The sequence below is a fragment of the Ornithorhynchus anatinus genome, chromosome 1, assembly GCF_004115215.2.
Source record: "Ornithorhynchus anatinus isolate Pmale09 chromosome 1, mOrnAna1.pri.v4, whole genome shotgun sequence".
NCBI classification, from domain to species: domain Eukaryota; kingdom Metazoa; phylum Chordata; class Mammalia; order Monotremata; family Ornithorhynchidae; genus Ornithorhynchus; species Ornithorhynchus anatinus.
Window position 1 is genome coordinate 64,193,539 of NC_041728.1, and position 26,575 is coordinate 64,220,113.

The window sequence follows — 26,575 nt, forward strand, 5'->3', positions numbered from 1 at the left end:
GAGAGACCACCCTACAGGCCCCCTGCAGGGTTGGATAAATACTGGAATTGTCCTCCAGGACTGCCCAACCCTCAACAAAAGTCCTGTTGTCCCACTAGCGGCTCCCAAGTTTGGCTTCAGGCCTTAGAAACCACAAGAGGCCCCGGAGGAGTCTCCTGTCCCGGAGATTGATCTAAACAGCGGGCAGATCACTCCGTCTGGGGTCCCTGCAGGCAGCAGACTGGATGGCTTTACCTCCCGGCTCAAGAATTTGATCCCTTTGTGGCTGACATGTTGTGGGGAAATCCCAAGGTAAGGGTGGGCTAAGGAAACTACAAATATCAAAAAGTTTTTCAAATTATTCTTTTCCCGATAGCCCCTTAAAGCCAGAGAGCACTCTCTTGGTCACTTGTGTGCAGGGTGTCACTGAGGACTGTGTGGTTCTTGGCTGTAGTATAGTCTACTGGGCATTACAGAAGCAGAGAGAAGAAATAGGACCCAGTTCCTATCCTGAAGGAGACTTTGGAGAAGCAGTGTAGCCTAGTGGACAGAGAACGGGCCTGAGAGCCGAAAGTACCTGGGTTCTAATTCCGGCTCTGCTACTTGTCTGCTGTGTTAACTTGGGCAAGTCACTTCTCCTCTCTGAGCCTCAGTTACCTCATCTGTAAAATGGGGGTGAAAACTGTGAGACCCATGTGGGACAGGGACTGTGTCCAACCTGATTATCTTGTATCTAACCCAACATTTAGTATAGTGCCTGGAGTACAGTAAGTGCTTAAAAAAACACCATTTAAAAGCAGAAACAAAAACTTCTAGCCCAGTGGGGGAGAGAGGGGAGGCCTAAATTGAGGTATCCACAATTACTAAAAGAATGTGAGAGTAGAAATAAAAAATGAACACAAGTAAATGAATTAATAGTTATAAATAGGCTGGCAGATAAGTATCTGAGTGCTGAAGTGACTAGGGTGGGTGGCTGGGAAGGTGGGGGATGAATCAAGGAGGTCTCTCTGACTGAGTTGAATTTTGGGAGTACTCTACAGGAGGAGAGGGATGGGGTTTGGTGAACGTGAGGATAGTAAGGGGAGGTTCGAGGGGGTGAGCATGGGAGGAGTGAAGAGTGCAAGTTGGGCAGAGCGGGGGAAGAGAGCCCTAGGTCAGAGAGAGCTGACTGGGGTATCCACTAGAAGCTGATAGTCAGGGGTGCCTGTCTCAGGTGACCAGATCTTTTTTCTTCTTGACCTCATCCCACAGTCTGGGAGAGGGAGGGTGGCCTCCAAGTAACTTGTGTGACCCTGGGAAAGCCACTTAACCTCAGTTACCTCATCTGTAAAATGGGGATTGAATTCTTCTTTGTACTCTTTAGACCGTGAGCCCCATGAGGGTCAGGATATATTTCCATCCTGATTATCTGGTGGTGGTAATAATGCTAATCCTGGATTTTGTTAAGTGCTTATTGTGTGCCAGGCACTGTACTAAGTGCTGGGGTGGATACAAGCAAATAGGGTTGGACACAGTCCCTGCTCCACGTGTGGCTCTCAGTCTTAATCCCCATTTTACAGATGAGGAAACTAAGGCCCAGAGAAGTGAAGTGGCTTGCCCAAGGTCACACGGCAGACAAGTAATGGGACCAGAATTAGGACCCATGACCTTCTGACTCCCAGGCCTGTGCTTCATCCATTACGCCGTGGTGCTGCTTCACTACTTCTTGTACCCACCCCAGCACTTAGTACACGGTCTGAGGTACAGAAAGCACTTAAGAAATCTCTGTTAAGAGATTTTTTTGAGTGCCAAAAACCACCTCCTTTAAAAAACGTGTTTCTTCCTAACTATATCCCCAGTGGTCTCTGCGCCCCCCGGGGAATTATTTCCTATCAGGACGAGCCAATGTGAAGATGCCAAGGCTCATTCCTCGCCAACCGACTCACTGGTCGCTATCCAAGCAATCATTTTTACCCATTAAACGTGGAGTCGATTTGTTCTTCTCACTCATCGCCCAGGAACCTTGGGCTCAGCGGGAGCGGGAGGCCCGCCGACTGCCAGCTTTTTCAAAGACTCATTAGCCTGAAACGGCTCCAGAGGCTCCGCTCCAGTTTCTAAGAAGCGACGCTGAGAACCGTTCGGAAAGTGCTCCGTTCATTTTCAGACTAATCAGTTTGGCCCCTGCAGCTTGAACCTCAGGGAGAGCGAGGCCTAGCACGTGCTCCCAGCCACAGCTAACCACAGTCCGGAAGGAAGCCTGGTTGGGCTCCTGTGACACGAGGCTTGTAAGCCGCCAATCGATGCTTAATGAGCCGGGCCTGGAGCCGAAAGCCAGCATGGGCAGGAACCCTTCTGACCCCGGGGGCTTCCTCGGTCCAGTTTTCCAGTTTATCATTCCGTTTGAGGCCTCTACCCTACGGAAATCACTTGCCCCGACAGTTGAAGCCAGTGATGTGAGAGGACTGAGGTGGGAGGGCCAGGAGGAGGAGAGCTGGAACGGCAGCCCCAGCTCCTACCATGCTGTGTGACCTTGGGAACCATCTTCACCTCTCAGGGCTGCACTTCCCCATCAGAACTGAGGTTGAAGTCCACTATCCTGCTCCCTAACCTTAAACACGGTGGGAGAATGAACGAGACGGGTGGTCATCCCTCACAGGTCCGGCACCCTGAAAATCAAAATAATCGGGAGAGCAGACCACAGGACGTAGCATTGACGTGTTTATCCTCAAGGAGCCAGGAATCCTGGAAGGAAGGTGGGGAAGTAGGGGGGAGAAAGAAGCTAATCATTCTAACAAAACTAGAGGTTTTTATTTCCTTTTAATCGCTCTGCTGGAAGGATTGGAATTTTTACAAACACAACCTGGGTGAGCACAGAGAGGAATATTGATCTGCCAGTGGGTGTATAATGTCCACTGAGTTTTCCCGAGCACAGGGGTGGCCACACGATGGTCAGAGACTCATTTCTGGCTTTCCCGCTCCTCGCTAATGAGCTCTGGCCCGGGCAATCTCACACGCGCTCAGTTTGTTAAAGCCCGGTCACCCCCGTCTCCAGCCTCTGGTCAGTTACGGTCGCTCGGGGCTTAGGCATTTCCACTTACCAATCCGTCTTCAGGTGATAAAGATGGATTCAATAGAGATCTGCTAATAAAGAGAGTGCTGGAAGCTACTATTAAATTCTAGCTTCTGTCAGCTTAACAGCAAAAACTTTTAATGAGGAAACCATTAAAGTTGACCTAATGAATCAGAAATGCTTTTCCTTGCTGACTAATTATAGAGTGTCTGAAATATCTTCTAACATATGTAATTTAGAAAATACTGATCTATTGAGTTTGCCGAACGCAAAGCCGCCCGCCGTGTGGCAGGACTCTGCAAATGCCATCTACGTTGCTGTTCAGGGAGGAGCCGGAACATGACCCCGATTTGCGAAGGAGCCCAGCAAACAGGTGGGCCACGTTGAGGCTTGTGCCGAGTCTTAGCAAGGGAATGGTATTTCCCATCAGCCTCTTTTCTTTTTTAAAGTATCACTAAGTGCTTATTATGTGCCAGGCGCTGTACTAAATGCTGGGGTAGTAGATACAAGGTGATCAGCTTGGCCACAGTCCGTGTCCCAGATGCGGCTCAGTCTTAATCCCCATTTTACGGATAAGGTAACAGATACAGAGAAATGCAGTGACTTCCCCAAGGTCACACAGCTGACACGTGTCGAAACTGGGATTAGAACCCAGGTCCCTCTTTTTTATGGTATTTGTTAAGCTTACTATGTGCCAGGCACCATACTAAGCATTGGGGTAGATACAGGTTTATCAGCTTAGACACAGTCCCTGTCCCATGTGTGCCTCACGGGCTCGATCCCCATTTTATGGATGAGGTAGCTGAGGCCCAGAGAAATAGTGACTTGCCCAAGGTCACACAGCAGACAAGTGGAGGAGCAGGGATTAGAAACCAGGTCCTTCTGACTCCCAGGCCTGTCCTTTAAACCATTAGGCCACGCTGCTTCTCAGGAACAAATCAATCAGTGGCATTTGAGTGATTACTGTATGCAGAGCACTGTACTAATAGCATGGGAAGAGTACCATATAGCAGAGTTGGTAGATATGTTCCCTGTCCAAAAAAAGGTCACTATCTAGAGGGTTTCTAGAAGTTATAATCTAAAAAACACCACTCTCCATTCACAGAAGGGGACAGACGGGCCAGCCAGAAAGAATTCATCAGTGTCCCACATCAGCGCCCGCCGGGTGTCTCCCTTGGCTCTTTCCAGTTGTGATGGTGGCCTTGCCTCCTCCAGGAAGCCGTCCAGAAGTGGGCAGGGGATGGCCAGGCCTAACGGGTAGTTCGCCACTGGGACTAATCTTCCTTCCACTGCCTGAGCCTCCATGTGTGCCTCCAAGCAGCAAGGCGTAGTGGATAGACCACGGGCCTGGGAGTCAGAGGTCATAGGTTCTAATTCCAGCTCTGGCACTTGTTTGTGTGACCTTGGGCAAGTCACTTAACTGAGGCACAGAGAAGTGAACTCATCTGTCAGGGATCATGGGTTCGACTCGTGGCTCTGGCACTCGTCAGCTGTGTGACTGTGGGGCAAGTCACTTAACTTCTCGGTGCCTCAGTTACCTCATCTGTAACATGGGGATTAAGTGTGAGCCTCACGTGGGACGACCTGATTACCCTGTATCTATCCCAGCACTTAGAACAGTGCTCTGCACATAGTAAGCGATTAACAAATACCAACATTATTATTGATCAGACTGTAAGCCAGTGATTAGACTGTAAGCCCGTCAAAGGGCAGGGACTGTCTCTGTTACCGATTTGTACATCCCAAGCGCTTAGCACAGTGCTCTGCACATAGTAAGCGCTCAATAAGTACTAAATACTATTGCATAAGATGGGGATTGAGACTGTGAGCCCCATGTGGGACAGGGACCGTGTCCAACCCGATATGTTTGTATCCACCCTGGCACTTAGTCCAGTGCTAAGTGGGCTAAGCACTTAATGTGTGCTTAACAAATACCATAATTATTATTACTATTATTATTAGAGCTGAGTATCGTGATGAGGATTCATAGCCCTGCAGTGCTGGCTAAGAAACTAGCTGAAGAGGGAAGAGCTTGTCTCCCCACGATGGGCTGGCAGCTCCTCGAGATCAGGGGAAGATAGAGCTGAATTTGGCCGGTGGGCAAACAGGCAGAAAATCTGCTCAGATTTTGATGCATCGCTCTTTATGCAAGCAGCTCCTTGGGCCGTGGAGAGGAATGCTTCCACCTACAGAGAGCAGTACCGTGAAGCTGCTCGTGGCTTCTGCTCGGAGCTCCAAATCAGGCTGTTGGGCACTGGAATGATGGGGCTTTGGTTAGTTTCTCGAGGAGAATGACACAGACAAGTCCCCTCCCTCCTCTGGCTCATATGGGCAAAGGAAGCCACCTTCCTCTACGCTCCCATCTTCCCCATCCCTTTATCCCAGGATTAACCACTTTAAGGTTGCATTCGGCCACGGGATGATGGTGTCCAATTCATTTCTAGGAAGGGGGTACTGCAGAATGAAGTGACTGTCCCCCTGGCCCTCCGGGGGAAGGATGGGAGAATGAACAGTCTCAATCAGCAGTTTCTCCTCAGGTCAAACAAAACAGGCAGTCAGGCTGTTTTTACAGTTTTTAAATAATTTTAACACTAATCAAAGTGTGGTTTTGGTTATAATTGTGGTATTTAAGAGCCTCCTATATGCCAAACACTGTGCTGAGCGCTGGGATAGGTACAAGATAATCAGGTCAGGCAAAGTAGATCTCCCCCTTAGCCTGTGAGCCCCGTGTGTTACAGGGACCTCATTTGATCTGATTATCCTGTACCTGCACCAGGTTTGAGCGAAGCGCTTGCCACATGGTTGGTCCATCACAGAGTATAGAGTACTACATTACGAGCAAGGTGATTATTTAGGGAATTAGGCCAAAAGATTTTCTGTAGAAGGAGAAAATGCATCCTGGGGCCCAGTTGAAGCGGGCTGGCTGTTCAAACTAGCCAAAATCCCTGGATCACTAATCATGGGCTTCAGAACTCCTCGGGGGCAGGGATTGCATCTTTCACTTTTGCCGTGTCTTCCCTCGCACGCAATAGAGCACCACATACCCAGCAGGCAGACAGGGGTTTTTCCCTGGGCACATGGGTGGGCAGCCATAAATGCTGCTGACGATGCTCCCATTCATCTAGTCTGGCTGGGGGAAGGGGAGGATCCAGGCTTTCAGGGAGCCTCTTCTCGGAAACCCACCCCTAAGCTAGCAGACAGAACTGTTCATTCACTCAGAGGAGGAACCCAGCAGATTTTGAATAATGTCCATCCGGGAAGTAGTCGGTCTAGTTGGCACAAGCCTGGGAGTAAGAGGATCTGGCTTCTAATGCTGGCTCCGCCACTCTTTTACTGTGCGGTCTTAAGCAAAACATTTGACTTCCAAGTGCCTTAGTTTCTTCATCTGTAAAATGGGAATTCAATCCCTGCACTTAGACTGTGATCTCCAAATAGGATAGGGACTGTGTCCACCCTGATTCTTATATTCATTCATTCCGTTGTATTCATTGAGCACTTACTGTGATGATGATGATGGTATTTGTTAAGTGCTTACTATGTGCCAAGAACTCTTCTAAGTGCTGGGGTAGATACAAGGTTATCAGGATGTCCCAAGTGGCGCTCACAGTCTCAATCCCCATTTTACAGATGAGGTAACTGAAGTACAGATAAGTGAAGTGACTTACCCAAAGTCACACAGCTGACAAATGGCGGAGCTGGGATTCAAACCCATGACCTCCGACTCCCGAGCCCGTGCTCTTTTCACTAAGCCACTCTGATTCTCCTGTGCTTCTCCTTCTACTGTGTGCAGACCACTGTAGTCAGCGCTTGGGAGAGTATGATACAACAATAAACGGACACGTTTCTTGCTTATATCTATCTCAGTCCCTGGCACATAGTAAACACTTAACACCACTATTAGTATTCTTCCGTCTTCCTGCTACACTGGATGCCCCTTACTCTGGCGAGGTGGGATTTGGGGAACAACAATTCCATGGTGCTCCCGTCCATCCTTTTCATGGTTCTAGAAACTCCAATCCCGTCCCCTCTAAGCCTGTGTCTGTTCAGAGTGCAGATTCCTGACACTTCCAGTCTCTCCTTATGCAGTCCCTGCTCCATCCTCCTGTTCATCCCTGTTGCCCTTTCTGAACTTCCAGGCCGTGAAGAGGGGAAGTAGTTGGTGTTAGCTGTCTACATTTGTTCAGAGAAAATACAGACAGTCTCCACTCTCACACGTAGCTGTCAGGCCCACTAGACAGTTCCTCGAGGGGAAGAATAGGGTTTACCAGCCTGTTAGATCTACCAGTCCTCTCCCAAGTGCTCTGCACTCAGTAACTTCTCCAAAAATACTAGCGATTGATGGATCGACTGAAGTTCATCAGCACTGGCTAATAATCCCTTATGTCTTCCCTTGGTCTGTGCTCAGGGGGCATTGAAAGGTAGACAGGCGCCCACTGTTCCCAAGCTGGGGGGAATTCCTAAGTGAGAAAAGCCACCACGGCTGCTGGAATCTGGCATTTCACTTCCCCAGCTGATGGTCTGGTGGGATTAATAATAATAATGTTGGTATTTAAGTGCTTGCTATGTGCAGAGCACTGTTCTAAACGCTGGGGTAGATACAGGATAATCAGGTTATCCCATGTGAGGCTCCCAGTCTTAATCCCCATTTTACAGATGACGGAACTGGGGCACAGAGAAGTTAAGTGACATGCCCACAGTCACACAGCTGACAAGTGGCAGAGCCGGGATTCAAACCCACGACCTCTGATTCCCAAGCCTGTGCTCTTTCCACTGAGCCATGCTGCTTCTAGGAGCTGGAGGGCTCCCTACTATGCCAGTGAGGCTGCAGGCTCAAGAGCGGATCTGAAATGGGGTGGTGCAGGCATGGAGAGAGTCAAGATGGACCACTATCCCCTCTCATCCCCCTAACTGTGGAGGCAACAGAGATGGGCCCCCTTCCCGACCCCCATCTGCTCCTTTCTACCTGGGCTGCAAGTGCTGGGAATTCGGGGTGAATTGAACCTCTGGATTTGGGCTGCTGTAGGGGCAGATGTCCCTGGAAAACCAGATGTTTCAGCAACTTTTTCACCTGCAGAAAAGGCGGTATGTCAGGTGGCTTAGAAAGTAGGTTAGCCGTCCTCCAGAGTGACACTTCCCAGCTTTACGCTTGGATTCTTTCACCTCGGAGAGGGGCGGAGGGAAGGGGACATTTGAGGAGGGCCCAGCTGACTTAATAATGAAGTGTTCTACATTGACAAAACACCTGTCCTGAAGCCCTTCTCAAAGGTGCTTCCTGATACTTACCTGTGATCCCATCCAAACCCCTCTCTAGAGCTGGTGAGTCTTCCTGGCAGCACAGCTTCTCTCATGGGGGGGATTCCATACGCTCACCCCTAAATCCTCTACCATGGGGGCAAGTGTCTCCTTCTGTTCTGAATCTCCCAGTTCCAGCGGAAGCCCTCATCTTGGTGGGCTAGGATTTGAGGAACAAAACTGCCATGTTCATCTTGCCCAGCGATTTCATGGTTCTGTCAGCTCCAATCCTGTTCTCTCCCAGCCTGCGGTCCTCACCCTTTCACTTTCCTCTTGGACCAAAGTTGCTTCATCATCCTGACCATCCTGGTGGTCCACTTTTCGTCCTTCTCTGGCCTCCTGGTATAGTGTCCTATTCTCATTCCTCTGTTCAAGTCTGTCTCTCTCCTTCCTGGCCCGTCTCGCCTCAACACCCTTTGCCTCCCCTTGCTCTTCCGCTTGGACCCATGTCTTTCCCCGGACACACGTTCTCTCGTCATTCAGTGAGCAGTCACCTAAATTCGTGGACTCCACTAGGTGTGTCTTGTAAACCTATGGGCTTACCTTGCCCCTGGCTGAGAGAGAAAGGTGCTGAGCACAAGCCTAATGGAGCCAGCAAGATCATGAGTCCATCCTGCCGGGATTTTCTTTACGATGGTATTTAAGCGAACTAAGCACTGTACCCAGCCCATCTCCCACTTTGGACAGCTAAACTGCTGTGGACTGTCCTATGTAGTCAATCCCGCTCATTCTTCCCAGCAGCAGGGAGGGATTCAGACATCTGTTCTAGAACGAGCCTGATGAGTGTGACCAGAGAATGCTGGGAAGTGGCTCAGCTATCACCCCCGCCGAGCTTCTGGGGAAGAGCTAACCCCAGGTTACGCCAGACCCACCACGTCCACTTTTGAAAATCGAATGGAACGACCCCAAGTTCCCCACTCCACTTACCAAGAGAGCTAAAGTTTCACCCGTGTAATGGGGCTAGCCCCAGGAGTGGAGCTAGTGGGCACGAGCAGGGTATGTCGGTCTCTAGGTCCTTCCCATCTTCCCCCAGCTTCTCCAAGTTCACCCCTTCAGTGGCCCTCTCCACCCGAATGCGGCCTGCCTGGAGACACCATTTAGCTGCTTTCCACCGGACTACCATTGAGGAGAGAAAGGCTGGGGCCCGAGCACTTCCGCCTGACAGATCTGCAGTGCTTAGATTCTGTTGTTCTTGTTATGATGGGATTGATTTCCCCGCTGGAGCGTCTATAGATTTTATGCTCCGTCTACTGTTTCATAGACCATAAATATCTATCTTTTTGGACACGGCGAGGGTGGGGGCAGGGTGAGGTGGGGGAGGGTTGTGTTCTGGGTTAATCCTGTACCTTGACCCTCTCGCCGTGACCTGAGTGCCTGTGACTCACTTGCCCATTAAAATATTCCGGAGTCTTTTCAGTGGTTTGTTAAAAACGAGATACTGGGCTGCTGTCTGCTTTCCCCAACAGGGACCCCCTCTCTTCCTAGCTTGTCCATTTTGCGGGTGCTCCCGAGTTTGAGGTAGGGGAGGGGCAAGCTTAGCTATAACCTTCCCCAGGGAGAATAATATTCAGATCTTCCTAGAGAGCTTCTCTTTCTCCAGAGCATCTCCATTTCCGTAACCTTACTTTATCCACAAAACAGGCCTGTGACGAAGGGGGAGGCAGATATTATTCCATCCACTTTACCTTATTTTTCATTATTTATTTTAATGTCTATCTCCCCCACTAGATCAAGGGCAGGTTTATGGACAGGGAATGTGTCCATTAATTCTCTTGTACTCCCCCAAGAATTAAGTACAGTGCTCCGCACATAGTAAGCACTCAATAAATGCCATCGATTAATTCAGGTGAGGAAACTGAGGACCAGAGAGGTTTTACCCAGCAGGCAGGTGACAGAGGTGGGACTGGAGTGCAGGTCTCTCAGCTCCCAGGCATGGGTTTCTTCCAATGGACCCCACTGCTTTCAATTGTTCATGGAGGTGTTCCCTGTTGGATTTAACCCTGGGAGGGTCTGCTTGGTTCTGGAAATTCTTCTAATCATTAGCACCAGGACTGACTGAGCATATATTTTTTTTTTGTGTGTGTGTGCGTGTGCGCATGCAGAGCAACAGACTGGGCAAATAAGGAGCAGACAGAAGAAGTAACAGGTGATCCCTGCCTCAGTGAGCTTTTTTATTACTGTTACTATCATTATTATATTTTTAAGCACATATTGTGTGTCAAGGACTGTTCTAAGCACTGGGGTAGATTCAAGTTAGATTGGTCACGGTCCCTGTACCACCTGAAACAACCTAAGTAGGAGGGAGAACAAGTATTTAATCTCCATTTTCTAGTTGAAGAAACCGAGGCACAGAGAAGTTAGGCGACTTGTCCTAGGTCACACAGCAAGCAATTGGCAGAGTTAGGATTAGAACCCAGATCCTCTGACTCTCAGGGCCTTACTTTTTCCACTAGGCCATTCTGCTTCTCTCGAGCTCATAGCATAATGGAGGTATGAATCGGTAAAGGTACTCCTTGCTGAGGGAGTGAATGGGCGTGACTGATAGGCTCCAGAGAATCATTCAGTCAATCACCAAGAAGGCCCAACAAGGCACTGTAGAAGTGCCTGAGGAGATGGAGTCCCCCGGGGAGACATCCAGTGATTCAGAGTGGTCCACTGCATAAAGAAATAATCCCTGTGACAACCCTCAAGGGCCAGAGATGACATGGAAGAGGGAACACGATGGGCGATTGCTCCCACGAGCTGGGCTTGTCAGCGAGCAACGATTTGGCTGTTCATTCAGGAGCCTTGCGTGGCCTTGGCTCATTTCAGTTGCAAATGTGTTTTCTTTGTTTACAGAGCCAGATTTCTTGACCTCTGTGTGTACGCGTGCACGTGTGTGTTTGCGTGTGTGTGTGTGTGTGTTTTCATGGAGGTTTAAGCTTACATTATCCATGTATGGATGTGCCTGCGTGTCTTGTGGTTACGTGATGATGCATTTCCCCATCAAGGATGAGACCCGCGCATCTGTGCAGAAACCCTTGCTTCCCCAGACTAGGCCCTGAGATCGTAGCGGGTTCAAGGGAGACTTCATCATCATACCCAGTTTGGGCCAAGCCTTGAACTGAGCACTGCAGTCATTGCCAGTTAATCGCAGTCACTGTTTCATTCAATTCAATTGTATTTATTGAGCGCTTACTGTGTGCAAAACACTGTACTCAGGACTTGGGAGAATCCAATATAACAATATTGTGGTATTCCACACCCAGAACGAGCTAAGAGTTCCCAATCCCAGAGGTGGGAAGAACAGATATTTTATCCCCATTTTACAGAAAAGGCAACTGAGGTTAGTCAGAGAGGTAACGTGACTTATCCCAGGTCTCGCAGCAGGCCCGTGGCAGAGCCGGGATTAGAACCCAGACCTCCTGACTCTCGCTCCGCGGCTCTTTCCCCGGGCCCGGGCCGACGGAAGAGTCACGAGATCAATCCGGGCTCAGGGTGATTGATTGATGTGTGGTTAGGTCTGCCCCTTTCTGTGGTAGCGGGAAAGGCCAAACAGAACATAATTCATCATTGCCCAGACACCCCGGGCAGCCATCTAGACTCCCAGTAAAGGGAACTCAGTCAGAGCAGGGGACCTGTGATTCCAAGAGTGCCTCTTGATGGAAAATTCAACCTTTTCTCTTTAAAATAAAGGAGACATTTATTTCCTTGCAGAACCTTGTCATGTTTGAGATGAAGCCTGGTGTCTGCATGTCTGCGCGTTCAGTAATTGCTTTTCTGTTTGCACAAAATAACTTCCCCACATAAAAGGGCCGGATAATCGTCAAAGTTGGGATCTCACAGGCCTCTGATTTATTGCTTCCACAGGAGAAGCTCTTTTTTAAAAAAACAATATTTACATAAAATTCTTTGTTCATTAGCTCAGCTCCAGAGCTGGGGGGTTCCCCTGAGCTGGTCATTGGTCGCAGAGATCCAATTAGCACCAAAGGCCAAGGGTACATTAGGCCGGAAAAGTCCTGGCTGGGGAGGAACATGCATTTCTGATTAAGGCGGCCCCAGCCTCAAATGGAATTAGTGTCCTGAAATCGGATTGTCCCTGCATGGGAGTGAGGTAGCGTCTCACTTCTCCGTCTCTTAGAGGTGGGCCAGCTTCAGGCATCTAGAAAATCTGCAAGGAAGAGGGTGTGGAAGGTGTGGTGGGATGATGGAGACGGGAGCTGCTTGGGAGGAGAGGGGGCCGGGTTGGTGGGAGGGCACTTTGCTATCGGTTGCTCCCTGCCGGGAGTACCGGCAGGTGAGAAATGGAACATGGAGGCAACTACGATCTTTTTTTGAGTGGCACTCCTGAAGGCAATGGTCACCAGTGGTGTGTTTGCCAGTTGGTTCTGGGGTAATCTAGATTGAAAACTCCTCAAGGGCAGGGACTGAGTCTGACCCCAGATTGCCTAGCACGGTTCTCAAGATTGCAGCTGTTCAATAATAATCCTAATTGTGGATTATTCAAGCACTCTGTGCCACACACTGGGCTAAGGTCAGGGATAGGTGCAATGTAATACTATCGGACCCAGTCCCTGTCCTTTTTTTTAATGGTATTAAGCGCTTACTATGTGCCCGGCACTGATCTAAGCACAGAGGTAGATATAAGTTAATCAGTTTGGGGCCCCCAAATGGGACCAACAGCCTAAAAGGGAAACAGCACATCCTAGTAGATTGAGCACAGTCCCGGGAGACAGGAGAACCAGGGTTCTAAGCCCAGCTTGGCTACTTGTCTGCTGTGACCTTGAACGAGTCCCTTCACTTCTCTGTGCCTCTGTTTCCTCATCTGTAAAATGGGGTTGAAGACTGTGAGGCCCACTTGGGACACGGACTATGTCCAACCCGATTTGCTCGTAGTCACTACAGTGCTTAGAATAGTGCCTGGCACATAGTAAGTTAACAAATGCCACAATTATTATTAAGGGGAGGGAGAATGGGTATCGACTCCTCGTTTTACAGATGAGGAAACTGAGGCCCATGCTCTTTTCAGCAGGCCATACTGCAGCACTCTATATATGCTAAGTCTTGGTAAATACTGATGATGATGGTGATAAGGTGCTGAAAGGAATTAAAATCCTCTGCTGTGCCAATCCACTAAATGGGACAACCACCAGGTGAGGTATTACCGAGCCCGAAGCCTGTGCCCGATGTGCCCTTATGACAAGTTGCATTGATTTCCAGAACCATGGAGTCACTGAAACCCCAAAAGGCCAGATTTGGCTCCGTGTCAAAGATGGATTTAGAATGCATTTTAATTTCACGCCAATGGGAAACAGCCATTCTGCTCTAGTGACATACTTGCGGAATTCAGAGAGAGGCTGGAGTCTTGGGTGCATTGAATTAGGTTGAATGGGTAGATCTTTACTGAAGCGGGTTGATGCAGTGTGGCTCAGTGGAAAGAGCCCGGGCTTCGGAGTCAGAGGTCATGGGTTCGACTCCCGGCTCTGCCACTTGTCAGCTGTATGACTGTGGGCAAGTCACTTAACTTCTCTGTGCCTCAGTTACCTCATCTGTAAAATGGGGATTAAGACTGTGAGCCTCATGTGGGACAACCTGATCACCCTGTATCTACCCCAGCGCTTAAAACAGTGCTCTGCACATAGTAAGCGCTTAACAAATACCAACATTATTATTATTTATTATTACGTTGGCCTCAAGACACCAAACCACAACTGTCAGTATAGGCTTGGGGATGCAAGCAGACTTTGTCTGGGGATGACTTTAAAACACACTCCTGGGATCCTCTACAATGTTAGCTCCTTGTGGAGTGGGAACGTATCTATCAATTTCAGTTATATTGTACTCTCTCAAGCTCCTAGTACTCTTCTACACAGTATGTGCTTATCAAATATGACTGATTTTCATGGGAGTATTTCAAAGGGAAAGGACAAAATTTTCCCATGGGCCCTGACTCCTCCCCCTTATCGCTTTCTCCTTCTCCTATCCCCCTCCCTTCCTCTCCTCTCCCATTTTAGATTATTCATTCAATCATATCTATTCAGTCGTACTTATTGAGTGCTTACTGTGTGCAGAGAGATTATGAGCACCCAGAGGATAGGCCCCCTCTCAGGAGGGCACCTGGAGAATTTCCAGTACTCCACCAGTCTCAGCTATGGGAGGGAGAGTCCAACAGAGGAATACCCGTTCCATTCCTGGGCAGTAGCTAGCGAGAGGAAGGCAATCTGCTACAAGTCAAAACTCACCTGTGCTGGGCAGCAGAGGCATGGGAGAAAGTCGAGGGTGGAGACTCAAATTTATTGCGTGGAAGGAGGCAGTGGGAAAGCACTTCCTTATTTTCACCAAGATAACTCTACAGATACACTACCGGAACCATTGCAGATGCAGGTGGGGTGTTCTGGGAGAGATGTGTCCATGGAGTCGCTATGGGTTAGAAGCGACTCGATAGCATAAGACAAGAATAGGGCCATATCAATAAGCCCCAACCAAGACACAGACTGTGTTCAACCTAATTAACCTGTACTCACCCCAGTGCTTAGAACAGTGTTTGACACATATAAGCGCTTAACGAATTCCTGAAAATAAATTCCCAGCCCCTTCACGTCCAGCATATCACTATTCTCTACTCACTACTCTCTTCAAAGCCCTTATGATGTGGCATCTCCTCCTTTCATTCATTCATTCATTCAATAGTATTTATTGAGTGCTTACTATGTGCAGAGCACTGTGCTAAGCGCTTGGGATGAACAAGTCGGCAACAGATACAGTCCCTGCCGTTTGAGGGGCTCACGGTCTAATCGGGGGAGACGGACAGACGAGAACGATGGCGATAAATAGAGTCGAGGGGAAGAACATCTCGTAAAAACCGATGGCGACTAAATAGAATCAAGGCGATGTACAATTCATTAACAAAATAAATAGGGTAACGGAAATATATACAGTTGAGCGGACGGGTACAGTGCTGTGGGGATGGGAAGGGAGAGGTGGAGGAGCAGAGGGAAAAGGGGAAAAAGAGGGTTTAGCTGCGGAGAGGTAAAGGGGGGGTGGCAGAGGGAGTAGAGGGAGAAGAGGAGCTCAGTCTGGGGAGGCCTCTTGGAGGAGGTGAGTTTTAAGTAGGGTTTTGAAGAGGGGAAGAGAATCAGTTTGGCGGAGGTGAGGAGGGAGGGCGTTCCGGGACCGCGGGAGGACGTGGCCCGGGGGTCGACGGCGGGACGGGCGAGACCGAGGGACGGGGAGGAGGTGGGCGGCGGAGGAGCGGAGCGTGCGGGGTGGGCGGTAGAAAGAGAGAAGGGAGGAGAGGTAGGAAGGGGCAAGGTGATGGAGAGCCTCGAAGCCTAGAGTGAGGAGTTTTTGTTTGCAGCGGAGGTCGATAGGCAACCACTGGAGTTGTTTAAGAAGGGGAGTGACATGCCCGGATCGTTTCTGCAGGAAGATGAGCCGGGCAGCGGAGTGAAGAATAGACCGGAGCGGGGCGAGAGAGGAGGAAGGGAGGTCAGAGAGAAGGCCGACACAGTAGTCTAGCCGGGATATAACGAGAGCCCGTAGCAGTAAGGTAGCCGTCTGGGTGGAGAGGAAAGGGCGGATCTTGGCGATATTGTAGAGGTGAAACCGGCAGGTCTCGGTAACGGATAGGATGTGTGGGGTGAACGAGAGAGACGAGTCAAGGATGACACCGAGATCGCGGGCCGGAGAGACGGGAAGGATGGTCGTGCCATCCACGGTGATAGAGAAGTCTGGGAGAGGACCGGGTTTGGGAGGGAAGATGAGGAGCTCAGTCTCGCTCACGTTGAGTTTTAGGTGACGGGCCGACATCCAGGTGGAGACGTCCCGGAGGCGGGAGGAGATGCGAGCCTGAAGGGAGGGGGAGAGGACAGGGGCGGAGATGCAGATCTGCGTGTCATCTGCGTAAAGATGGTAGTCAAAGCCGTGAGAGCGAAATGGAGAACAGAAGAGGGCCAAGAACTGACCCTTGAGGAACTCCAACAGTTAAAGGATGGGAGGGGGAGGAGGCGCCGGCGAAGGAGACCGAGAATGACCGGCCAGAGAGGTAAGAGGAGAACCGGGAGAGGACGGAGTCCGTGAAGCCAAGGTGAGATAAGGTATGGAGGAGGAGGGGATGGTCGACAGTGTCAAAGGCAGCAGAGAGGTCAAGGAGGATCAGAATGGAGTAGGAGCCATTGGATTTGGCAAGAAGGAGGTCACGGGTGACCTTAGAGAGAGCGGTCTCGGTAGAGTGGAGGGGACGGAAGCCAGATCGGAGGGGGTCTGGGAGAGAATGGGAGTTAAGGAATTCTAAGCATCGATTGTAGACGACTCGTTCTAGGATTTTGGAAAGGAAGGGTAGTAGGGAGAGAGGGCGATAACTGGAGGGGGAAGTGGGGTCGAGAGCGGGTTTTTTTAGGATGGGGGAGACGTGGGCATGTTTCAAGGCAGCGGGGAAGGAGCCATTGGAGATTGAGTGGTTAACAACTTGGGTCATTACTCCTTCAGATGTAGCTTCAGCACTTCTATCATCTTAGTACTTGTGGACTCACAACACTCACATTGTTCTTACTACATCTCGTCATACTCTGCTGCTCCCTTCTTCCTGTAATTTTAATGGTTGTCTTCCCCACCAGATCATAAACTCCTGAAGGGCAGGAGTCTTGTCTACTAACTCTATTAAAGACTCCTTAGAATGGCTTAGTATAGAGAAGCAGACTGTTCCAGTGGATAGAGCACGGGCCTGGGAGTCAGAGGTCATGGGTTCTAATCCAGGCTCTGCCACTTATCAGATGTGTGACTTTGGATAAGACAACTTCTCTGTGCCTCAGTTACCTCATCTGTAAAAAGGGGATTAAGACTGTGAGCCCCACGTGGGACAACCTGATTACCTTGAATCTAACCCAGAGCTTAGAACAATGCTTGGCACATAGTAAACACTTAACAAATACCATCATTATTATTATTATTACAGTTCCTGGTACATAGTAAGTGTTTAAACCCCCCCCACAATTATTATCATTATTATTATGGTAAGTGCTCATTACAGTGCTCTGAAACAATAAGTGCTCAATAAATACTATTGATTGATTGGGCTCCCTGTTCTCCGGGGTGGCAAGTCAGCTATGGAGACAGCTTTCTGCAGTAGTTAGGAGTAAAAGTATTTATGAAGTGCTTACTGTCTACAGAAGACTGTATTAGGTGCTGGGAGAGAATAAACAGTTGGGAATTAGACAATAGTCCCTGTTCCTCAGGGGGCTCACGATCTTTCTGGGGAAGGAAATCTCTAGTCTGAGAATTCTGCAGGAGTTTCCCCTAAAGCCAAAGCTTTTCCTCTCCTTCAGCTCGAAAACACTCAAGTGGATTTCCTTCCCTGATGGTGAATCCGTCTGCCGCTGCTGCGGGCGGCCTCTCTCGTGAAGGGTTGTGGGAGCAGGGCCTGGTCTAAATCTCCACCCTCACCATTCCTCGCCTGACAGCCCAGACTGGCTGGATATTTCTGTACGTTTGACTGACAAGTGCCTTTTCCGAACACTCCATTATAATCAAAATGTCCAAAACTCGAGCTCAAACTGGCATTAAAAATTAATCCGGTTGTCAGTCAGGCGTCCGGCTTGGCATGAGGCTCCGCTCGAAGCGGGGTCAGGTGGAGCGGTCTGAATATTCCTTTAGATGGGCTGGGAGCCGCCAAGTGGGTTATCCATCAAGGAGATGCGGGGAGCCATTGGAGCGGTTAGTTAGTTGGGCTACTTATTCAGTGTTGTCTATGGTCCAAGGGCTGGTACAGGTATGCGATCTTCAAAACTGCGGTCTGCTGGGCGACTTGTTTATGTGGATCACCGGTGTCAAGACAGATCATAATAATAATGATGGTATTCATTAAGTGCTTACTACGTGCCAAGCACTGACAAAGAACAATACCCTAGAGAGAGGACTTGGGCTCTAATCCGGGCTCCACCGCTTGCCTATTTGACCGTGGGCAAATCACTTCACTGCTCTGTGCCTCAGTTTCCTCATCTTTCAAATGGGGATTCGGTGCTTCTCCCTCCTATTTCTACTGTGACCCCCATGTAGGACAGAGACCGTATCTAACCTCTTTACCTTGTATCTACCCCAGTGCTTAGTATAGTGTTTGGCACATATTAAGTTCTTGACAAATATCATAGATTATTGTTATAGTAATAATATAGCAGTAGTACAAATAGGGAAGCAGCAAGGTCTAGTAGAAAGAGCAAGGGCCTGGGAGTCAGAGGACCTGGGTTCTAATCCCAGCTCTGCCATATGACTGCTGTGTGACCTTGAGCCAGTCACTTCACTTATCTATGCCTCAGTTACTTCATCTGTAAAATGGGAATTAAAACTGTGAGCTCCATATGGGACAGGGCCTGCGTCCACCCTTCTTATCTTACCCCAGTCCTTAGAACAGTGCTTGGCATGTAGTAAGTGCTTAATACCTACCACAATTATTATTATTATTGGAAATAGTAATAATAGTACTAATAGTAATAATAGGAAGAACAGGTTCAGGTGAGAAACCAAAGATTTAGGTCATCCTGTACTATTGAATCCTGCCTTCAGTTCCTCTTTGGAAAAGCTACCTCCTCTAGGAAGCTTTCCTTGATGGAAACCATCCCCCACCATTCCAGGCATGCTTCCTTAGCCCCCAGGCATTTATCTCTTGGTTCATTTCTTGTCAATGCATTTGTCACCTGTTTTTGTTCTCTCTCCCCAAATCCTCTTCTAACTCTTAGCTATGCCTTTTGCCTGTTGGCTTCTCCATGAGACTGTAAGTTCCCTGAAGGCAGGGACTATTGTCTTTGACTTCTCCCAGAGATTTTACAAGACTCCAGCACAATATTTTGCCCATAGGAGGCACCCCTCGTGGTACCCTGTACATAGTAGGTGCCCATTTCCAAATCCAACCACCCTCCCTGTTGCTCTGCTTTCCTTAATAATTTGAATAATAATAATAATAATTATGGTATTTGTTAAACTCTTACTTTGTGCCAGGCACTGTACTAAGTACTGGGATGGATACAAGCAAATCGGGTTGGACAAAGTCCCTGTCCCACCTGGGGCTCACAAACTCAATCCCTACTTTACAGATGATGTAACCGAGGCACAGAGAAGTAAAGTGACTTGCCCAAGGTCACACAGCAGACAAGTGGTAGAGCCGGGATTAGAACCCATGACCGTCTGACTCCCAGGCCCAGGATCTATCCACTATGCCATATGTGTTAAGCCCTTACTATGTGCCAAGCACTGTACTCAGTGGTGGGGGAGATATAAGGTAATGAGGTCAAATGCAGTCCCTGGCCTACTAGGAGCTCAGTCTAAAGTGGTGGGAAGACAGGTATTGAGATACCATAAAAAATAAAAATGGGTATTGAATCCCCATTTCACAGATGAGAAAACTCCGGACCAGGGAAGTCAAGTGACTTTGTCAGAGGTCACACAACAGACAAGTGATGGAACTTAGATTAGGACACAGGTTCTCTGATTCCCAGGGCTGAGCTCTTTCTACTGGCCACGCCACTCCTCTATCTGAGGGAAAATGGGCAAAGTTTCTCAGCAAAGCCGGTTGACATCTTCTAGATGGGAAGCAGCCTGGCCTAGTGAAAAGAGTATGGGAGTCAGGGGATGTAGATTCTAATCCCAGTTCCGCTACGTGTCTGCTGTACGACCTTGGTCAAGTCACTTAACTTCTCTGGGCCTCAGTTACCTCATCTGTAAAATGGAGATAATAATAATAATAATTCTGGTATTTAAGTGATTACTATGTGCCAGGCACTGTACTAAACTCGGGGTGGATACAAGCAAATTGGATTGGACACAGCCCCTGTCCCACTTGGGGCTCACAGTCTCAATCCTCTTTTTTACAGTTGAGGTAACTGAGGCCCAGAGAAGTGAAGTGACTTGCCCAAGGTCACACAGTAGACAAGTGGCAGAGCTGGGATTAGAACCCATGACCTTCTGACTCCCAGGCCCGTGATCTATCCTTAAGACAGTGAGCCCCATGTGGCACAGGGACTCTACCCAACCTGATCACCTCTTATCTACGCCAGTGCTTAGAACAGTGCTTAATAATAATAATGTTGGTATTTGTTAAGCATGTTAAGCACTTACTATGTGCAGAGCACTGTTCTAAGCGCTGGGGGAGATACAGGGTAATCAGGTTGTCCCACGTGAGGCTCAGAGTCTTCATCCCCATTTTACAGATGAGGTAACTGAGGCCCAGGGAAGTGAAGAGTCAGAAGGTCATGGCTTCTAGTCCCAGCTCTGTCACTTGTCTGCTGTGTGACGGTGGGCAAGTCACTTGACTTCTCTGGGCCTCAGCTATCTCATCTGTAAAATGGGAATTGAGACCGTAAGCCCCACGTGGGATAGGGACTGTGTCGAATCAAATTTGATGGTATCCATCCCAGTGCTTAGGACAGTGCCTGACCCAAAGTAAGAGCTTAACAAATGCCAATAGTATTCTTATTGTGGTATTGGGAAGCTGCATAGCTCAGTGGAAAGAGCCTGGGTTTGGGAGTCAGAGGTTATGGGTTTTAATCCCAGCTCCACCGCTTGTCAGCTGTGTGACTTTGGGCAAGTCACTTAACTTCTCTGTGCCTCAGTTACCTCATCTGTAAAATGGAGATTAAGACCGTGAGTCCCACGTGGAATAACCTGATCACCTTGTATCTCCCCAGCACTTAGAACAGTGCATAACACATAGTAAGCACTTAAATACCATTATTATTATTATTAGTGTGGGCCTTCTTGTAACTACTCTGAGAAGCAACACAGTCTAGTGGATAGAGCACGGGACTGGGGTCAATCGGACTTGAGTTCTATTTCTGGCTCTGCCGCTTGTCTGCTGTGTGACTTTGGGGAAGTCCTGTCATTTCTTTTTGCCCCTCTGCCTCTGTAAAATGGGGATTAGAATGTGAGCCCCATGTGGGACAGGGACTGTGTCCAACCTGATTACTTTGTATCTCCCCTAGTGCTCGGAACAGTGCCTGGCATATAGTAAGCACTTAATAAATACTCTAAAATGAAAAAAAATGAACAGGCAGTTACCTCTACCAAGGGGTCCTCTTCTGGTCCCGGTGTTTCAAGTAGAAATGGTTTCTAACAGAAACTCCTTACCATTGGCTTTCATTTCATTCATTCAATAGTTATAATAATAATGATAATGGTATTTGTTAAGCACTTACTATGTGCCAAGCACTGTTCTAAGTACTGGGAGAGATACAAGGTAATTCATTCATTCATTCAATAGTATTTATCGAGCGCTTACTATGTGCAGAGCACTGGACTAAGCGCTTGGAATGAACAAGTCGGCAACAGATAGAGACGGTCCCTGCCGTTTGACGGGCTCACGGTCTGATCGGGGGAGACGGAGAGACGAGAACGGTGGCGATAAATAGAGTCGAGGGGAAGAACATCTCGTAAAAACAACGGCGACTAAATAGAATCGAGGCGATGTACATTTCATTAACAAAATAAATAGGGTGATGAAAATATATACAGTCGAGCGGACGAGTACAGTGCCGAGGGGATGGGAAGGGAGAGGGGGAGGAGCAGAGGGAGATGGGGGGAAAAGAGGGTTAAGCTGCGGAGAGGTGAAGGGGGGGCGGTAGAGGGAGTAGAGGGAGAAGAGGAGCTCAGTCTGGGAAGGCCTCTTGGAGGAGGTCAGTTTTAAGTAGGGTTTCAGGTTGTCCCACGTGGGGCTCCCAGTCTTCATCCCCATTTTATAGGTGAGGGAACTGAGACACAGAGAAGTGAAGGGATTTGCCAAAAGTCACACAGCCAACAAGTGGCGGAGCCGGGATTAGAACACACGCTCTCTGACCCCCAAGCCCGAGCTTTTTCCACTGAGCCACGCTGCTTCCCTATTGAATGCTTACTATGTGCAGGATACTGTACCAAGCACTTGGAATGTACATGTACAATTCATTCATTCATTCAATAGTATTTATTGAGCGCTTACTATGTGCAGAGCACTGTACTAAGCGCTTGGAATGTACAATTCGGCAACAGATAGAGACAATCCCTCCCCACCGACGGGCTCACGGTCTAATCGGGGGAGACAGACGGACAAAAACAAGACAACTTAATCGCAATAAATAGAATCAAGGGGATGGACACCTCATTAACAAAATAAAATAAAATAATCGTAGTAAAAGCAACAGATAGAGATAATCCCTGCCCAACAATGGACTCACAGTCTAAACGACTCCTACCTCAACTGACTGATCTACTACAGTCCAGCCCACACACTCCACTTCCCTAGTGCCGGTTTGCTCACTGTACCCTGATCTAAGTCTTTCTTGCTGCCAACCCCTTTCCCATGTCCTCCCCGAATCTGAAACTCCCTCCCCCTCCATATACAACAGACTATCACTCTCTCCTCACCTTCAAAGCTCTATTAAGGTCACATCTCCTCCAAGAGGCCTTCGCTGATTGAGCCCTTTTTTCCCTGGATCCCTCTCCCTTCTGCATTATCTGTGCACTTGGTTCTCTGACCTTTGGGCACTTGATATTTGCTCCACCCTCAACCTGACAGCATTTAAGTACATGTATTTCTATATTATTAATCATTTAATAACAACAATAATAATAATATATCATTGGGGTATTTGTTAGGTGCTTACTAAATGTCAAGCACTGTCCTTGAGCTGGGGAAGTTACAAGAAAATCAGGTCAGAAACAGTCCCTGTCCCACATTGGCCTCACAATCTAAGCAGGAGGGAGAACAGGTATTGAATCCCCATTTTCCAGATGAGGGGACTGAGGCACAGAGAGGTGAAACGACCTGCCCAAGGTCACATAGCAGGCACTTGGCAGAGCGGGGATTCATATATATTAATGTCTGTCTCCCCCTCAAGACTGTGTGCTCATTGTAGGCAGGGAACTTTTTGTACAATCCAAGCGCTTAGTACAGTGCTCTGCACATAGTAAGCGCTCAATAAATACGATTGAATGAATGAATGGCACCTCGGTTGTATCAAACTCTTCCAAGCGCTTAGTACAGTGGCCTGAACATAGTAAGTGCTCGATAGATACCACTGATGATGATGATAATGGGGCGGAAATGAGAATGTTGCCAGCTGTCTTTGGGCTCGATTCCACTGCCTCCTGGCCCTGGGTGAGTATCGTGGCGACTCTTTTGCCAAGGTGGGGAGTTAGGAACTGACAGCAGGATTTGGGCCGTAAAGCCTGTGTAGGGGGTGTGGCTGTCTCATATTGGACCAGCGCCCGGGGTCCAGCTCTCCTATCCCAAAGAAGGGTGGTCTTCGATGGCGAGAAACCCCTACAGCCCCACTCACTAAGGATAAGCCGTGTGTGGACGAGCCGGACCACGTGATTCCGATGAGAGAAACCGTGCACTCTCCGCCTGCGGCCCACCGTGTGGGGAGAAGATGGTGGCTAGGCGGGTCACGCAGCATGTTAGATGATGTTCCCCCCGAATTTACAATCCACTTGTTACTGAATTATCTCTCAGGATTACAAAGGACCCTCCTGATAAAGGGCACGTGTCCCCCAACAGAACAGCTATTTGTTTAGGAGGTGGAAGTTATTAATTATTTACCCTTCTCACCTCCTCGCAAGAGCTACCTCTAGTTAAAATTCATGGTCCGGGCCCTCATCAAATATTGATTTCTACCCAGGTTGATGCTTTCCCTTTAATATTATCATAATGAGGGATAGAAATCAAATTGTCCCCGCTGAAACTCAATCACGCTTCCCCGCTGTCCCATTGATCCTTTTCTTTCCAGGTTTTACCATAAATTATTCTATTCAATTAAGTAAACTCGCCCATAATGCCATTTTGCAAACTAAATAATTGATTGACTCCTTTCAGCAGTCACGATCGGACGTGGGGGATCGGACGTCGGAGCACGTGTCCGGCGGGGAGGGGAGATGGAGATCTCTTGGAGAAGGAAGGGTCCGGGACTGCTGGACAAAGGATCGGCAGCTGGGAGCGAGGGTGGCCGCCCGCCAGGTTGGCACTCGGTCCCTCCGCTGGAGTGTATTGAGCGTCCCCGGAATGCAGAGTCTTGTTCTCGTCTCTGCTGGACATTGCTGTGGCTCAGAGTGGAAGGGTCCACTGACTGAACATCATCCTCTGGCCCACAGTGGGTGATTGGATTCTCCCTCCCTGGGGAGGGTTAATTAAATTCAGGGACTGTTTTATTAAGATCTTACTATGTGCCAAACACTTGTTCAGCCCCAGGATACATTCACTAGTATACGAATTTGGGAGTGGCTACATGGATGCTATCTTCTCTGGTCAATCAGTGCTGGGGGTTTCCTGGGTCCCTGAATGCGACCCATTGGGTGGGGTCTGCTTGGCTCAGGTATTGCTAGACATAGGATGGTCCTTCCAGCCTGGGGTCTCGCGTTTCATCCCAAATCTGACTTCTGATTCGAGGGAAGCACCCCCAATAACTTCTCCGGGTGTGCGGGGCCTGTTTCTGAAGATGCTGGAGCAAAAGCAGGAGGTGACAACGTAGTCTGGTGGAAATAACACACACTTGGGAGTCAGAGGACCTGGATTCTAATTCCAGCTCTTTGATTTGTCTGTTGTGAGACCTTGAGAAAATCATTTAACTTCTGGATGCCTCGGTTTCCTTATCTGTAAAATGGGGATTAAATCCTACTCCCTCCAACCTAGACTGTGAACTCCTTGCGGGACAGGAACTATAACCAACCCGAATACCTTGTACCTACCCTGGTCCTTAGAACAGCGCTTGGCACATAGTAAGCACTTAAGAAATACCATTAATAATAATAAAAAGCAGCCAGCTGGTTCTGTGACATGGTCCTCTTTATATACCGGGGCCTCTCGGCGGACGGGACTGGGACTCGGCTGCCGGGAAGCCTGTAGTTAGGATGGCTCAGAGCCTGCCGTGGCGATTGGGCTCCGTGGTGGGTGACACAGTGATGTTCTCTGGTGCTGGCATCAGTGGAGCTGAGTGGTGGGGAGAGAGATTCCATCTCCAGCTCAACAAATTGCATCGATTGATTGAACGATCATAGGAGCAAGATGGTGCAATCAGATTGTGAACTCCTCAAGGGCAGGGGCCGCCTGTTTCTATTAACAGCGTGGCTCAGTGGAAAGAGCACGGGCTTTGGAGTCAGAGGTCATGGGTTCGAATCCCCGCTCGGCCACTTGTCAGCTGTGTGACTTTGGGCAAGTCACTTAACTTCTCTGTGCCTCAGTTCCCTCATCTGTAAAATGGGGATTGAGACTGTGAGCCCCACGTGGGACAACCTGATTCCCCTGTGTCTACCCCAGCGCTTAGAACAGTGCTCGGCACATAGTAAGCGCTTAACAAATACCAACATTATTATTAACGTATGCTCCCAAGAGCTTTATTACAGTGCTCTGCATAAGGTGCACACTCAGGACAGCACACTACATTCAGCAGCCTTGCTACTGTTCCTGCTGCCACAGACGGAGTCTCGGGTTGAAGATGACAGTCGAGCCTCCGTCCTGCCATTTCCAGTGTGTTGGGGGGTGGGCCAGGGGCCACTGGATTGGGTGGGGCTATCAGGAGGCCTGCAGTTAGGATGGCATTTTTGATACAGTTGGAGGAAATGTGAGACAGTTAATTGGAGGAAATGTGAGACAGTTAATTGGAGGAAACAGGTCTGGATCACTTCGAAACTATTCACTGGAGAAGTCTGTTCAAGTGTCCAGCTGACTTGTCCGGGACTGTGGCACTTTGTCAGTCAACCCTTGGGGCTCGTGGGCATTCAGGAAGGGATTAGCACCATGGAATCCTTAAACTGCATGCCCTGGAGAAGCAGTGTGTCTTAGGGTAAGAGCATGGACCTGGGAATCAGATGACCTGATTCGAATCCCAGCTTCACCACTTGTCTGCTGTGTGAGCAAGTCACTTAACTTCTCTGGGTTTCAGTTTCTTTGTAAAATAGGGGTTCAATACCTGTTTTCCCTGCTACTTAGACTGTGAGCCCCATTTGGGGCAGGAACTGGGTCCTACCTGATGATAATGTTGGTATTTGTTAAGCGCTTACTATGTGCAGAGCACTGTTCTAAGTGCTGGGATAGACACAGGGTAATCAGGTTGTCCCACGTGAGGCTCACAGTCTTAATTCCCATTTGACAAATGACGGAACTGAGGCACAGAGAAGTTAAGTGACTTGCCCAGAGTCACACAGCTCACAAGTGGCAGAGCCGGGATTCGAACCCATGAACTCTGACTCCCAAGCCCGGGTTCTTTCCTCTGAGCCACGCCGCTTCTCTTACTTTCTATCTCCCTTAGTGCATAGAATGGGGTC